At 39.7% G+C, this 17,167-nt stretch overlaps 1 long non-coding RNA gene and 4 pseudogenes across 1 annotated transcript; 3 read left to right on the top strand and 2 right to left on the bottom strand.

Moving 5' to 3' along the window:
- LOC144370355 (short coiled-coil protein pseudogene) overlaps positions 1 to 17,167 on the top strand; it is a 51,285-nt pseudogene that overhangs the window by 15,768 nt on the left and 18,350 nt on the right.
- Positions 358 to 4,013, bottom strand: LOC144370357 (uncharacterized). The gene is made up of 2 exons (XR_013430343.1): positions 3,754 to 4,013; positions 358 to 916 (listed from the first exon to the last, which is right to left on the bottom strand). It is a non-coding gene; the product is annotated as an uncharacterized LOC144370357 (long non-coding RNA).
- LOC144370356 (E3 ubiquitin-protein ligase SH3RF1-like) lies at positions 6,118 to 9,537 on the bottom strand (annotated as a pseudogene).
- On the top strand, positions 10,029 to 14,092 carry LOC144370515 (melanoma inhibitory activity protein 2-like; annotated as a pseudogene).
- Positions 14,089 to 15,557, top strand: LOC144370514 (melanoma inhibitory activity protein 2 pseudogene; annotated as a pseudogene).

The following is a 17,167-nucleotide window of genomic DNA, read 5'->3' as shown; positions in this document are numbered from 1 at the left end:
CTGAGAGCCTCCAGAGTGGTAGACACAAGGGGCTGTAGGACACCAAGGGAAACAGTGATGCCCCACCTCCATAAGTCCTGTTTTTATTATGTCATATCAGAGGAGACTATTCAAGGAGTGGAACTTGGGAGTTGCCATGTAACCCAACAAGTCCACACAATGAGATAATAATGTGTGTGTGAAGTCTACAACTACATTACCAAACCTTGGCTTTGAGACAAAACCAAGCTCACTATGGTTGCTGGCAGGTGGAGCCAAGACGTGCAGCAGCAGACCCCAGCAGCTCACCAACACTTTTTTCTATTTGGGCTTATCATCTTGTGCATTTGATGAATGGAATCCACAAACCAGGATGAATCAATGTAACCATAGCATTTATTGAAGAACAGAAACCAGAAACTTGTCATAAAACAGAAGATGCTGGTGACAGAAACAGCAGATTTGACCTGTCAGGGAAGGATGTTTCAGGTTGTATATAGCTCTTGGGTTACTGTTATTGGTCCAAACTTATGCTAATGAGAGCTTGGAAAGGCAATAATGCTATTGGTCAGCTCTGGAGTCCTGACTTCCATTCAGATCTGCCAACTTCCATTTCTTCAGGGCAGGTCATAAGGGGAAGGTTTAGGTGCTGGAATGGGAATGCAGCACTGCAGGAAGCGGGCTGCTGCCACAGGCCTCAGTACTGGGGCCAGGTCTGGCTGACCAAGGGTGACAGGTGGGCATGGCTTGACTGACCTGGGCTATGGTTAACAGTGCCTGAATGGCGGGTTCACATGGCTGTAGGTCCTGCTCACCACCTGGACCCCACTGGGGCCACCACTCCTTGCTCCACTGCTCTGTTGCCACTTTGCTTCATTACAGGGACCAGTAGGCTGGCTATGCAGCTGCAGGGAGCCACGTCAGTTGTCCACAAAGCCTAAAACCAGAAACAACCCAAATAAAAATGGAGAGAACAATGGAGAGGATGAGGGAGGTGGAATATTTAATATTCCAGTTGAAGAGGAAGACAGTTGTGATATGTGTCCCACAGGGTTCCTCCACAACTTGAGCTAAATAAAGACACCTGCATCAAAGAATAGGTGTGATCCCACTATTGGAAATGTCAATAACTGGTAAAATCATGCAGAGAGAAAGTAGGAAAGCTATTGGGATATGAGGGTGGGGGTTCTTGGAGTGACTGCAGAAGCTGTACGTCTTCTTTCGAAGGTGATGGAAGTATTTCAAATATGATATGGTGATGGGTATCCAGAGGCCAGGAGTATACTACAAACTGCTTTCTCATTTGTGTACTTTAGGATGATGAACTTTATCCCAGTAAAAAATTTCAAAAAAGGAAAACACCTTCAGAGTCATACCTCTCTGGTCTTCTCTCCCCAACAATTATTCAATCTTGCAGTTCCTGTCTTACTTGGGAACCTCCTGAGAATTCCATTTCCTTCCAATTTCTGTGCCACATATTCAGTAATTGCCTTCTTGCTGCATGGCCTCCCTCCATCTCTTGTTTTCCACCAAATAATCCAGCACCTTGCCACCAAATTTCCCCCCAAAGCTCTTAAACCCAGCAGGAACTCATGCCTCCAACCAAATAATACCAAATAATACAGTGTGTAAGCAGTTTGCAAATGGCATGACATGGGCTAGATATCCGTTTATACAACATGGCTGGTTGGGATGCCACGCCTCCATTGCCATAAATGTGATACCCTGTTGCAATTGGTTTTTAAGTGAATTAGGCAGATACATCTGTGGAAGCCAAATGTTTGGTAGATACCTTGGTAGGAAACCTAATGATTTTACATAGCCTCTCCAGTGCCAGCAGGCCAGATACTGCTTTGAGGTTGACTTAGAGTCTTTTCTCTGCCTAAGGTTGCATGTTTGTCAAGATGAAGAGAAGCGTAACCAGTTTCTGTTTTGAAAAGAAGAGGCATATAAACATGCTGCTAGGTGAAAGTTTTTGCTTTTGCCAAAGTCCACATATCTGGATGAAACTGATGTCTCCATAAAGCAAGCATGAACCACTTGTCTACTTACTTGGGGCACTCTTCTGGGAAGCTGGGCCAGACATGTACACAGCCAGAATCACTGTGACTGAGAGTGAATGCTTTGCACTCTCTGATAGGCAAGTGGCTATCTGTACTCAGCCACAGTGACAAGCTGGATGTTCTGCTGTGATCTGCACATTCAGAAGAGCCCATTGTGAGGATTACGATTTTTTTCATGACTTGGGAGCACCGTCACAGGGAGGGCAAGCAAAGTTCTTCCAAAGTGAAGTTCTAGAGATGAACTTTCTAAGTAATGAGACTGGAGGAAAAATTTAAAACTAAAGTTCATATTGTGCATATGCTTGTGGGTTGTAGCTTCCATTATGGATGTCCACAAATGTTAGGCCTTCTGTGCTGTGCAGGTGCTGGGAGTTATTTGGGTTTGAGTCATTTAGTTGGTTTTGGTTAATGAACAGGATGCTTTATTTTCCAGTGACCATTCTGATTTTTAGGAAGCAGAAAAAGGCTCAGCATCAGTGCTATAGTGAATATTACTGTAAACATGTCAAGGTTATTTGGAGGAGTATAGATTTGATCTGAGGAATACATTCCATAGTTGACTTTAAATGGAATGAAGTTGTGGAAATAATTCTGATGTTCTTGAGAGAAAGTAGACAGTGTCACAAAGCTCTGACTTGTATGGCTTCAAATTTTCCTGGACAGAGTAAATCTTTTACTGACAGCTCTTCTATTACATTTGTGTGAGAAGAAGGTTGTGGCCCAGAGAGAGGAGTCAGAAGCCAAGTTTCAGAGCATTGCTTTTGAGGGTCACTGGCAGGTTGTTTCCCACTGACTCACATGTTCTGAGAGTCCCTGTAGTAGGCCTGTGGAAACATGAAGTTGGCTTGACAGGATGAAGTGTTCCAAACCTGTGTGGGGTTTGAGGATCTTTAAGAGATCATAAGCTGTTCAGGCAGTCCATGCTTGAACATTTTGATTCGAGTTAAAGTCATGAAAGAGTTCACAAATCCCCAGTGTATGAATGTTTATCTAGAAATTGACATGAAAATGCTAGAACATTCTAGATGATATGAGCAGGTGTATAATCATAGATTTGTCTTCTTTTATGAGTTGTCAAAAGGGAATACAGATAAGAACAATTGCTAAGAAATGAGTGGTGCTTCACGTGCCTCAACTGGAGAGAATTCATCATATATGAGACCAATGATGCTCCCTTGCTTATTTTAAATTCTCTCTGTGTTCTTGAAATCATTATAAGCTCTTCATGTATGCTGTCTACTTATTTTTAAAAACAGCCTTATGAAGGTGGTATAATTATTATGGTGTCTTTTTAAGGGAAGGAAATAAAAAAATAGAAAGGTAAGAACTGGTAAGTAGTTAGGCCAGGATTATTTTTTAGAGGGTTCGTTTATAAAACATGCACTTAGCTGTCTTACTATCCTGACTTTAAAGAAATAAATGAATGTCAGTCTGAAATCATTCCAAGGACATGTTAGAAACAGCTTATCCAGAGTCTTGGAGTTGGTTGATTGGTATCTAAATCGGTTTATCAGATTTACCCTTAGAATATCCCTTTTGTGGAGAAGACAGTCTTGGTTTTATTTTGTGTTTAATGTATTTATAATGTCCTTTTGTTATGAAAATATCTTTTGAGCACCAGCCCATATCCAGTTGGACTATGTGCATCCTGCATCCGGGTTATATCAAGCAGAAGCTTGAATGATTACTAAGGCTCAATTCTCTAACTCACCCATCAGTTCTTATCCTGGTTCCTTCTTCTCTTTGGCAGTCACATTTGAGACTTCCAGAATGTATGGTTTTGATTAGATTTGAAGGCTAACAAAAAAAAGAAGGGAAAATGATTAATGAGAAGATAAAGCAGCACACGTGTGCAGAATGGGGAGCCCAATTACTATGCCCCAGATTAAAGGCAAAATGTGACACCCAGTGAAAGTGTTTATCTTTGTGCCTAAGCAGAAGCAGTGTGTAAATAAATATTGCATACCAGGGCAATTTTATATTTTCTTAACTGCATTATCATTTTGAGGCAAGTATTTTTTCCCTGTCCCTTAAAATGTTATTTATTTTTTAATGTGGAATATCAAATTTTAATTTTGAAACATTTCATTTAGTTCTCAAATTATTAAATAAAAGGAATGATGAATTATGATTTTAGTAACGAGCCCTTCTTACAAAATTCATCTCCTGTCTCAAAAAAACAATAGAAAATCCATATATGATATTAGCTAATGATCTATTTACAGATGAAATTTTATACAAATTTATAGTAGTAAACTATTAAAAGAAATACTTCAATCATATAGCTTAAAATATGAAGACAGGTGAAAATTAACTCAACGTGTAGTAGTCTTTATACATTTTAAAATTTGTATAAAATACAATAATTTCTTAAAATAAAGAATATTATGACATATTGGTGTCAACTTACACAGATGTAAGCTGGCATCAGCTTTTTTGCCTAACTTGTTAATTTCACCAAACTTCATATATTACATGGATATGCCAGTATTTTTTTTTTTACTTGAACACACAGGAACATAATGTACAGTGTTTTATAAAACCAGTGGTTAACTTAGGAATGATTTCATTTTCAACCACATCCTATATTTTTTTTAGTTGTTGATATATTTTTGTTTTATTTTTCATATATGGTGCTGAGAAACAAACCCAAGGAAGGGCCTCATACATGCCAGTCAAGTTTGCTACCACTGAGCTGCAGCCCCAGCCCCACATTCTACATCTTTTTAAGATGATGAACCCTCTTGCTATTGGATGAAGTCTTTTCAGTCCATGTTTCTATTTCTAAGCATTAATTCTTATTTTTTTTTTAAACTTGTTGTTTCAGTACTTAGTTCCCATGGGAAAACTGTGGTAACTACCTCACTACCAGGCTTCTTTCCCTACTTTTGTTCTCAGGACTCTGAAAACCCATAACTATATGACACCATAATGAAATTGGTAGAAGAGGCCAATGACAAAGAATGGATATAAATATTAAAAGGTAGGCTAAGCTGGATCCTGCCACAATTTTAAGGTGTGGGCACACTGGCTCCCTCCAAGCCTTCCAGAGATTCCACAGAACAGCTCCTGGTTAAACTTTTCCTTTCCTTCTGTCTGCTGAGAACACAAAGAGCATTTTTATTCATGACTCCTCTGATGGCTGATGGACACCTTAGCCAGGGAGGGAGCGAGTGTGCTCAGCAGACCTTGGTCAGGAGTGGCTTTGGGGTAGAGAATGCTGGTTATTTTACATCTCTTGTATTGCTCAGTTCTGAATGCAAACTAACCTCAGCAGAAAACTGCAAATGAAATGTATACATCAAGCATGTTCATGTTACTGTGGGACATCCAGGTTGGTTGAGAAAGAGCCACAATGGATGAATGTAAATTTTTCACATTGTTTCTTTAGCATTTGACTTGAACACAAGTGCATCACTTAACCACCACATCTCACAAATGTTCTGGACATGCAGTTCGTGGGGTAAAATGGAAATTACATTTCATAGCCATTGTCTCCCTGACAGCAAGTATAAGATTAATGTTGCCTACTTTCCAACCAATGAATTGAGCTGCTTCTGTTATAAAATTAAATATTATTTCTGAATACATTTCTAGTCAATTCTTTTGCTTTTTTCTCATTACTTTATTGGTTTCATTATAGGAAAATTAAAAACCTATAAAGTTGAGGATCAAGTCTTTAGGTTAACTCATGATCAAACTAGAAAGAATGAATCATTAACATTTTTTTTCTTGAGTTTTTCCTCCCTACCATAGGCCCTTACTGATACTGAGTTGTATGTTTAGTTTCCCAAAGAGGAAAACCCAAGTTAGAGTACCAACATTTCTGTCTTAAGGAAGCAAAATGTAATGATGGGGAACAGGGGTGAGGGAAGGAAGATGCATTCTACAGCACAATGAATCTCTTGGCTTAAGTAGGAGATAATACAGCTTCTCCTTGGCTCTTATTTCATAAATTAATTTCTTAAAATCATAATCCAAAGAGTTTATCTATTACAAGAAAATTTCAGTTTTAAAGAAGCAAATACATTAGCTGAGCCTTGTAAACAAGTGTCCATTTTAGTTATACATTGTAAAGACAAAACAAAATAAACAAATACAAAAATGGTTACTTAGCAAAGGTACACCTTACAATCCCAACTGAGTGGTGAAACCCAGACACCTGCTTCACTCTGATGGCTGGTTTGGTTGTGCTAAGACTCAGGAGCCACACAACAACTCTCTGCACAGCTCCTGACCTTCTGGAAGTCCACACATGTGCTCTTTCCATCAGACTGCTTTGTGATCTTCATTTTTGTGATGTGATTTCAAGTCTTCCCAGTGTTTATTTCCTCTGATATTTTCCACAAAGCCTCCTGGGAAAAGCCCAGTTCTCCCATAGTGTTGTAATGTGCCTTTGGACCAACCATCCTCTCACATTTTATGAACAAACATAATATCTCCTTTAAGTCCCCAAATTCTGCCTCACTCAGTGGAGGATAGGAAACCTCCACCTAGTGCCTTTCACAAACAATAGGATAGATTCATTCATGACAGGACCCAGTGAGGAACATGCCAGACCAGGAGGTAGAGCAATAGGACTGCAAAGTCCAGGGAGCTAGTCTTCAGATGGAAAGCTTCTTGGTTCAAGGCTGTTCCTGCTGGTGCCACAGTGACTGGGCCATTCCCATCCATGGGGCAGTAGTCGGCCCTGCCATGGCCTCCCTCCAAATGGTAACTCAGGACCCATGGCTCCCTGTAGGGATGACTCATCACCATTTATCCCTGATTCCAGCTCCACTTCAACTTCAGCAATGCTGGAGGTGCTACTCAGGGCTTCAATTTTGTGGCAGAACCAGAAGGCAACTTCAGTAACCCCTTTTTTCTATTTTACTGTCCTTGTCAAGTTTCCTTGCTGAACTGCTTCCACGAGATGATGAAGAATCGTGGAGTTGTGGGAGACCCAGGGAGAATGGTCACTGTCTGGCCACTGGGCTTGGTTTCATGAGAGGCAGCGATGATACTTGGGGAGGTCTATGAAGTGACTGAAACACAGGCCAGTGAGGTACCGGCTTAACTGAAACTGACAGCAGCAGCATGGGCAGCAGAACCTGCCACTGGTGGCAGAGGCTGTGGGGAGGCCAGCAAATGACGGGGCAGGCCCATAAATGCAGGTAGCATTCTACACCTGGATGGGCATCAGTGCTGCTGTGGGGTATTCTTGATTATGTGCTGCAACTGCCCTCACTTCATTGGAGGCATGGTTGACTGTAATCTGCCCAGGCATATGCAACAGAACCTTAGTTTGACCACTTATTTGGTTGTGAGCTGCTGACACTACAGCTGGAGAGACAACCATGGGTGTCCCAGCCACACCATTTCTATGGAGCTTCTGGGAAGGCCCTCCTGCAGTGGAGGGCCTGACCTTTGTCATCCCCTAACTTTTCTGACCCACAGTAGACACAGGAACTTTAGCTTGGGTAGCATTTATCACTTCCCTTCTGACAGATGCCACATAATTGCCCCAATCTCAGTGGTATGCATTGACATCCCTTTGAACCAGCCATCTGGCAATGCTCAAACACTAAAATCATCTCCCCTATTCCCAGTTCTAGCTCATCGTCTTTCTGGGAGTCTATGGGTGGATAGCCACATACACACTGGGGTGAGTCTGAGTCTGAAAATGTGCAATCTGTAAAGTGGATCCTTCCATGGGTCTGGGTCCCATTTCAGCAGCAGGAACACCAACAGTAGTGTGGAGGTGAGGACAATGACAGCCAGGAGATGTGGTGGTAGAGGGGAGGATTCATAGTTCCAAGGGCAGCTGGAGTGGGGACATCTAACAGGAAAACGAATGAGGAGCCAGTTATCACTAAGCTGCTTAGGAATGAGGTCACAGTTAACTCAGTGGTATTCATATGAATTTGAGAAGGGACACTGCAGGAATTCCAGACAGTTTGCTGATTCTCAGCAGCTGTGGGGTTGCTGGAGCTGATGAGGACAGGAGGGCTAATCTCCATGGAGTGGCAGTTCTGGGATGTATGGGAAGACTTCTTTGCCATGGTGAGGGAAGTGAAAAAGTGCTACTTTTTGGTGTTGTTCTTGGTGTCAGAGAGCTTTGGGGCAGTGCTGCTCTGGACTATTGCTGAGGGACATTCTCCAGCATCAACTTCTGGCAGGGGATGCTTATCTCATTCCATCAGCTGTTTAGCAGCTGAGTTAAACTCAAATGTGGGAAATCATAAATATGCCTACTTTCTCTGCCAACATTCCTTCAGCCCAGTTTTCATCCACTCTGGGTATCACAGTCAGAAAAATATCCTTCGCAAACAGAAGGCAGCCTTTGTCCGCTTCTTTGTCTTGTACTTCAAAGTCATGAAGTTCTTTGCCCTGAGGTGGGGGTTTAGGTAATGGTTGAATAATCTGCTAAAAGTTGGTGGGGCCAGGCTAGGGATGTGGCTCAAGTGGTTGCGCGCTCACCTGGCATGCGTGCGGCCCGGGTTCGATCCTCAGCACCACATACAAAACAAAGATGTTGTGTCCGCCAATAACTAAAAAATAAATATTAAAATTCTCTCTCTCTCTCTCTCTCTCTCTCTCTCTCTCTCTCTCTCTCTCTCTCTCTCCCTCCCCCCCCCCCACTCTTCCTCTCCCTCTCTCTTTAAAAAAAAAGTTGGTGAGGGAAGAGCCATGGGTCTCACTGACTTGCCCAAGTTACCAGTTTTCATCAACTTGTCCCAAAACGATGATGTCATTTTGGTGAATTTAAAGTCACCAGGTTCCTTTCCCTCATAGTTATATAATGCTTTGGTAACTGAGGTGTACCTCTCACTGGGGGACTCCAGGCTTACACCCAAGGCTGCTGTCCATACTGGGAACTCTGTAGATCATTTGTGCTACAATTAGCTATAGTGCTGCCCTGAGCCGTGAATGCATTTGTGCAGTTGGTCCCACTGCCCCCACTAGGGCTCAGTTTCCAAGGCCTCTGTCCAAGGCCTCTGCTCAATGCTCTCCAGAAGCCTATCCATCAGAATGTCACTGGGAATCTCCTCAACACCAGAGCCAACAAGGGTCCTCCACTCAGAACAACTGAGGGAACCTAGAATCCCCAGCAAACATCACTTGCAAAACCTGTGCTGGCAAGACAAGACTTTTGCAGAAGCATCTAGGTATTCTAGACACACAGGACGCTCCAGGAAGGCAGATTCATCCATCTTGATCTACTGTGCTGAGAAAGAGTCTTCAGAAATGTCCATAGTTGTGTGTAGCTCATAAAATGATTGGTGTAACATGCATTTCAGACTTTGCTCTTGTGCCTTGAGTGCTGCTCTTTGTTTTTAGTCCCTTGTGAAGCCCAGTCTTACCCACTGTTAGCTGTGTCTCTGATGCCATGATGCCCCCAAGACTTTTCCATGCTGCCACACTTCATGCACACACACAGTATGCCACTGCCTCCCACTTGCCCAGCCTTAAATATTATTTTTTAAATCAACAGAATGGGGCTGGGGATGTGGCTCAAGCGGTAGTGCGCTCGCCTGGCATGCATTCGGCCTGAGTTCGATCCTCAGCACCACATACAAACAAAGATGTTGTGTCCACTGAAAACTAAAAAATAAATATTAAAAATTTCTCTCTCTCTCTCTCTCTCAAAAAAAAAATCAACAGAATGCTTGGTAGGTTTGAAACCAATTTGTAAGTTTGGAAAATCCAACTTTCAAGCCTGGCTTGATTATTTTGTGACTTTAGAAAAGTGACCTAACTTTTTTGTTTTCTTATTCTCTGGTGGCAGAAAGAGTCCCTGTTGTAGAGAACAACAGGGACTACAGACAAAGGTCCAGTACAGTGTGGCATGTCAGGATATACACTCCAGACATGGCATGCTCTTAAACAAGAGCAGTAATGACAGTGTCTTGTGGTGATGGGCAGCTGACAGTGCAGAAATAGCAAGCACCCCCATCACTCTTTCTGTGACAGCAGCTGGAAGACACCAAGGTAGATGGGGCCTGGATGCTTGACACTGGTGACATATTTATGGCTCTCCCACTTTCCTTGCAGAATGTCTCCCAGGACTTGCCCATCTGTACCTTTTTGCTAGAGCAGTTCCTCCTGGTGCAGAACCTGCAGGAGATGCTGGCTAACATGGTGGAGAAGCTGGAAGGGGCAAGTACACTTTAGACTTGAGTATTTTAGTGTTCTCAGCTGCTATGGGATGGTGGCTCTTACAGGTATTGGAAATCATGTTTGTGGAGATAAGTCAATGACTTTCACTGACTCCCTTGGGGTTGACCTTCTGCTTTATGTAGCACCCCATTATATCTTGAACTTGAAAATATAAATCCAAGTGCAATGTTATCTGTGTGGCTGCTTGTTGTGCTCATGTTTAACAGCCTTTTTTGGGCATCTGTGTATCTCCCTGCATCTTCAGAGCTCTGACTGTTCCTGTTTGGACTAGTTGTTTTGTGCATGGCTCTTTGTTGTATACCATTATTTATTGTCAAATACTGTTAACTGTGTAGCTATGTTCTAAGCTGTTGTTTGAGGAAAAAAATTTCATGGCATTGTTACATACTTTAGGTATTGAAATCACAGTGATATGCTTTTAGTGAATTGTAATTTGCAAATAGCTAATCATTTTCTTTTGAAAATTAAGACTCTTATTTCTGTCTTCAAATGCAGATATTTTCCTTCAAAAATCTATCTGGTTATTTTAATTACTTTCCATGTGACAAACTCTTACTGACTGGGTAGTACCCATTGGTAACAAATTCATAGTTCAGAGTTAAGGAGAAGTGTAAATGGTCACATTTTTGGGTCTTCTCTGTAATTTTTAAGGGCATTCTAAGTGCTGCACTGTTGTGTAGTTTAATAAACTAGAGTATTTCCAGGAGTAGAACCAAAATTTTTCTTTTGTCATTAGTGATCTCTGTATTGCTATCATTGTTGTATTATTATTATAGTTGAGATCAGAATAGAAATTAATAATACATGGTTCCAAAAAAATGAATGATTAATTGGGATGTAACATATAGTTTTACACATGTACAAATCTTATAGCTCTGCATTTTAAAATATATTAGCATCACAGCTTAGGACTTTTAATTAGGCTGTGAATGAATTCTAAATTAAATTTTAACATGCATAATTTGATGAAAACTTAATATAGGAAAGAGATGCATTTCATGGAGCTGGATCTTTCTTTCAGATGCTAGAATTTCTTAGGAAGAAAACACTGTCAAATAGCTCAAGGGAAAAATGTATGAGTTTTTAGGGGTAAGAAAGATTCTTATTTAAACAGTTTTGATGGTACCCAGTAGATATTAAAAATATTTTACAATTGCTTTGGCATAAATACCAGTGAATCAGAGTGGCTGGCAGCCAGAGTGCTGGAGGTTGGGTGGTCTGAGTGATTTGTGTGGGGTTCTTGGAGGACCCTTGGGGAGGTCCAGAGATGTACACCAAGAAGGATAGTTATTTTACACTGTAACAATCATGAGAGCTTTTACCGGTTATATTTGATTGATGGATGCTGCTGGAACTTACAAGAATCATCTTTCAGATTCCCTAGATGCCAATATAATCTCTCCTTAAGTCTTCTTATGTCTCCTTCAAACTCCTTATGGTACTTTGATGGTGGGAATCCTTTTATCAAGCAAATTGACATTTCTCAGTTAACAAATTATTCACAGTACCTTCTCTGGATTGAAGATCCCCCGTTTCCTAGGGTAACGTGTCAAAAAGGAAACACTAATCTTTTTTTGGGAAGCAGAATACCAGGGATTGAACTCAAGGGCACTCAACCACTGAGCCACATCCCCAGCCCTAGTTTGTATTTTATTTAGAGACACGGTCTCACTGAGTTGCTTAGCATCTCGCTTTTTGGTGAAGCTGGCTTTGAATCACAATATTTCTGTCTTAGCTCCTGAGCTGCTGGGATTAGATGCATGCACCACCACACTCAGCTTACCATTTTCTAAATATAGGGTGCTACTGATTTCCTACAAGACAATGTTTGCATTTTATAAAGCAAAATTTTAAGTATTAGAATTTTGGTAGGAAATGAAATTACAAGTTGTAGAAAAGTGCACAAACAGTTGTTTCTGAACTCTGGAAATGTTCAAGAATTGCATGGGGTACTGCATCTGTCATCATCATCTCTGGTGATCTGGAGAATGATTATATGAATAATGTAAAACTTTCTTAAATTTAAATAAGTGGAAAGACCAGGTGCCCATGTCACAGAGTGGAAAATCTCAAATGTAATTGCCCCAGACTTCAATTTTTAGCTGGGTGTGGTTCAGTATCTTATTACTATTTGTTATGCTATCAAAGTTTCTTTTCCATTTCAAAATTCTATAATCCTTCAAAGGGAAATGATTTTTAAGAATTCTCACTTTTTTGCCTCTAGTTAATAACGGGTAAAGGAGAGTGGGAATAAGTGGAACAACATTTGATGTCTGTTCTGTCTGTCCATTTAATGATGAGAATAACTCTATTAGTGAATATTATTATTAGCATTACTAAAGTGTGAATGAGCTGCATGTTCAGATGAGGAAAAGGCTCAAGAATTTGATTTGAAAGTAGGTAGATTGATACAGGTGCAGTAGATGCAAAGAAGCTACTCTCATTTAGTGGCTTTTACATCCAAACAGAAACAGCTCTGGAAAGTAAAGAGGAATCTGCAGCCTGATTTTTGTGTATTTTACTTGATGGCTAACTGCTTCCATTGGGGTATGGAACTAAAGACAATTGTCTGAGTCCCAGAACTGTTGCTTTTTAGTGGTATGCCTTGACCAGTAATCTCTCTGAAACTTAGTATGATTTGTGTTGCTATAATTGAATATCACCCTTAGTAAGTTATAGAAAAAAGACATTTATTTAGCTCTTGGTTCTGGAAGTTCAAGAGCACGCTTCTGGCATCTGCTGAGTCCTACTGGGTCATAAGGTGGTAGAAGATAGCACATGTTGTGGTTTCAGAGGGAATAGCCAAAGTAGCCTTAGTGTGCTGGTGGGGCAACTGCTTCCCCTCACCCCTACATGGGGGTGGTCCTGGAAGAAGTAAGCAGGGTTGTGGTGTGCATTGTTGGAAGACATGGAAATACACCCTAGTCCTTATGGCTGTCTGTAGGAGTTGGTGATATTTACAGCTATTGGGTTTTTCGTTGATGTTTTGTTTTTGTGGAGAAGTTATCAGTCTGTGAGGAGCAAGTGTTGCATGAGAAGAGAAAAAAAGCTTGCTCTAAAACTTTCTGGATTAAATGAAGAAAAATGTGAACTACTTGAAAAAGTTATCCTTGTTCAAAAAGAGTATGAAGGCTTAGTCACCTTTAAAGGATGACATTTTGGTGAAGGAGTCAATAGAAGCAGAAAATTTGGAGGCAATTTATGAAAACTTGGATAGGTTGGTATTTAAACTTGAGGATGAAATAGTCTTTATAGAAAAAGAGCTAAGAGAAAACTAAACATTCTAAACTGGATGAATTGATGGTGGTTATATCAAAAAGGATTAAGTTCCTAGAAGATAAATCAAAATCACTCAGATCACAAATACCTGATAATAAAACAACCTTGAGACTATTCCAAATGAATGAAGGAGGATTTAAGGAAGCAATAAAAGGGGTTTTGAATGAAAATTCCCAACTTCAAGAAAGTCAGAAACAGCTTTTACAAGAAGTTGAAGTATGGAAAGAAAAAGTAAATGTCCTTAATAACAGAAAATGACATTTGAACACTCTAAAGTACATGCAGAATAAGTTCTAAGAGATAAAGAAAATCACATTAAGTCTCTGAACACTTGCTGCTGCTGAAAGATTGGGCTTCTGTGGTTGGGGAAGACCTAACAGATGATGGTAACTTAGATTTGGAAATGAAGAGTGTTGGATGATCACTTAGAGGATCAGCCAAAAGGAGATTTGAAGGGATGGTTTTATGCGCCTAAGTTAAAGACCTCTTTTAAAACCTTAGAAGGAGAAGAAAATCAGGGCTGGGGATATGGCTCGAGTGGTAACACACTTGCCTGGCATGCGTGGAGCACTGGGTTCGATCCTCAGCACCACATAAAATAAAATAAAGACGTTGTGTCCACCGAAAACTGAAAAATAATTATTTAAAGACTCTCTCTCTAAAAAATGAAATTTTTACTTTATTTTCTTATTTAATTGAAACAAAGGAAGACCTTATAGAGAATATTAAAAATTTTAAGCCAAAACAAGTATCTTTGCAGTCAAAAAATACACCATTTAAAAGTGAGAATCAGAATCTGCAGCAGCAACTTAAAGTAATGATTGAACTATATCAAGAAAATGTAATGAAACTCCAAAGGTAATAAATAGTAGAGGGAAATTACCAGGTAGAGAGAGAGGAGCAGCTTTCAAAAATGGAGGAAAACATCAGCCATGCAACTGAACAGCTGGAGAACTACAGAAAGCAAGTCCAAGATCCTGAAGAAGAATTGGAGAGAACCATTCATTCTAACCGGGGGCTGATTATGTACTATGAGAAAAAAGCATATGATAATGAGTTGGCAGCTCAGAGTGCTGAAAGAAACCTCAATGATTTAAGGAAACAAAATGCCCAAAACAGACAAAACTTAACTTAAAATGAATATAAATTTAAGCTTGTAGAAAAACATCCTTCTGCACTTGATGATTCAAATACAGCTTTTGGCAGAGAGAATTCCCCAAATGGTGCCTCACCATTGGGTTGATCTTCATCTGAAGTGAGAGATCCTCTTTTGGAAAAGAAATGTCCACTCAGACTCTTACCTTTGCTTACAAGGGCAGGAGGAAGAGCCTGAAGAGGCCCAGAGGATTCTCTGGGCCCTCAGATTATCAATGAAAGAAGAGAATCAGGCTATGATGGGATAAGTGATTCTCAGAGAGCAAATTATAACATTGGGCCCCTGTCAACTCCATGGGAACAGAAACCTAAGATGATGATGTCTCCACCAGGCCAACCATATTCTGAACCACATCTTCCTGTACTAAGGCAAGATGAATGTTATTCTAATTATGGTTGACCACCTTGGAGCAGCAGAACGCAGAAGTTCTACTATGTCTCCATTGGATAAAATGGATGGTCCTATGTCTTCAGAAATGGGATCCAGTAGAAATGATACCAAAGTTGATCTTGGTGATTCCAATGTGCCTGATTCATCTGTCCCTGCTGAAAATGAAGCAACTGGCTCTGGCTTTTCTTTCTAACCTTTCCCTCCAATCAGAGGTCCATTGTTTCCAGTGGATCCAAGGAGTCAGTTGATGAGAAGAGGACCTTTTTTTCCTCCACCTCCTCGAAGAAACATGTATGGAGCCCACCACCTGCTCCATTCCCAATGGGATTGTTGTGTTTTGCTCATTATCTCCTCCCAAGAGCTGAATTTCCCCCCTCCCTCCCCCGCATTCTGAAAGTAGAAATGAGTTTCCTTCAGGGTTGTTTCCATCTTCAAATGAGCCTGCTACTGAACATCCAGAAGCACAACAAAATCCTGACAATATTTTGTATCTGCCTTCAAATGTAATCTATCTCTCATTTTTAGTTTAACTAACTGCTTTTACTCAAGTGATTATACTTCTGCTCCAATTGAAACTTAATGGAATTATAATTCTTAGAATAACATTTTGTAAATAAATATGGTTTAAATATGAATCCAATGAGTCAATTATTTCCATTTTATTTTATTCTAGATAGTGTAACTTAAGTTGATTAATTTACTATTACATAAGCAACAATGGGAATATTATATACATAATCTTGCAATCAGTGATATTTTAAAATCTAAACAAAGCTTGTGCCTTGATACAATTAAGTGTACTTATTATGACTGTAGCAAATATGAACATAACTTTATGCTTAGTGAAAGATTTTAATTGATTTAAAGTCTTATTTGCCATTGATGATAATAATTAAAATCATGTAGTTTTTCCATAAAATAAAAATAACTAGAGCATATTAAGAGTAAACAATAAAACATGACTATGTCATGTAAGTAGGAAATTTAAAATATAAAAAAATTTCAGTTCTCAGAAAACTTTATAAAATTGTAATCTACAATTTAAGTTCATTCAGCCCCCTTTGTCGCTTATATCCTTTATTTTATGCCCATTTTCATAAAATTATGAATTGTATTCTGCTCTGAGCTAGGTACCCCTTTTTTTGTATTGACAAGCATGTCTTCAGGGTATGATGTGCTCCTTTAATGAAGACTTGTGTGGTAGAATGGGGCATTCCATGGTTTAAAATTATATTCCAATGAGTGTAAAATTATGCAAAATCACAGGTTGTATATGCAGGAAGTTATGTGTCTTTAAATAAGTAGGCTTGCCCCTAGTGGCAAAGCAGAGTAATAAATGAGAAATCTAAGAAGATACATTTGTTGATCAATAGGCAATAGCCAGATAAACCCAGAATGAGTATCAGTGGAAATATGAAGAAAGAAATAAGGATGAAAAGGAGGAAAATGTGTAATATGCATTTGCCAAAGTGCATTAAATGGATTTTCAGATTCCCACATAGGGGCCTGGAAGGGTGTACAGTGAGAACAGTTATTGACAATGGCATGAGCTTGTTGAGAAGAAATGGAAAACATCATCACTAGTAATTGAGCATTTTGATGAAAAAAATCCATGAAATTTTACAGCATCTGAAAATAAAAGATAAAGTGATCTCACAGCTCTGTGTGGGTGTTATTCTCTATCAAAAATCCAGGAATCTTAGTGTGGCTGTACATATGAGCAAGGAAGTTGGGGGGCATATGATGCTCTGAAAGAGTTTGAAGAGTTAAAAAGAAGAGACAGTAAATTGGATTCCAAATGAGGAGATAACACAGCTACAGAAATATGAGGAACAGGTTTACCTGTATATTAAGAATCTACAACAATGTTTACAGCAGTAGAAAATAATCTCAATGCCAGGATAATGGCAATTAATTTAGCTTCCTCTGAAGAGATTTGATGCAGGATCCTGTTGTTTCTTTAACAATTGGAAAGAAAAAGTAGAAAGTAGTTGGGCTTCAGTTGTAATTTCTAATTTCTTTGAGAAACCATATTGCTGAAACTTAATTCCAATTATTCTATATTTAATTTACTTATTTTAATAATAAAATAAGAATATCAGAACAATGTGATTAGCAGTATTAGTTATCTCTTCTCTGT

This window comes from Ictidomys tridecemlineatus, chromosome 14 (genome assembly GCF_052094955.1).
Source record: "Ictidomys tridecemlineatus isolate mIctTri1 chromosome 14, mIctTri1.hap1, whole genome shotgun sequence".
NCBI lineage: Eukaryota > Metazoa > Chordata > Mammalia > Rodentia > Sciuridae > Ictidomys > Ictidomys tridecemlineatus.
This window is presented reverse-complemented; position numbering and strand designations above follow the sequence as displayed.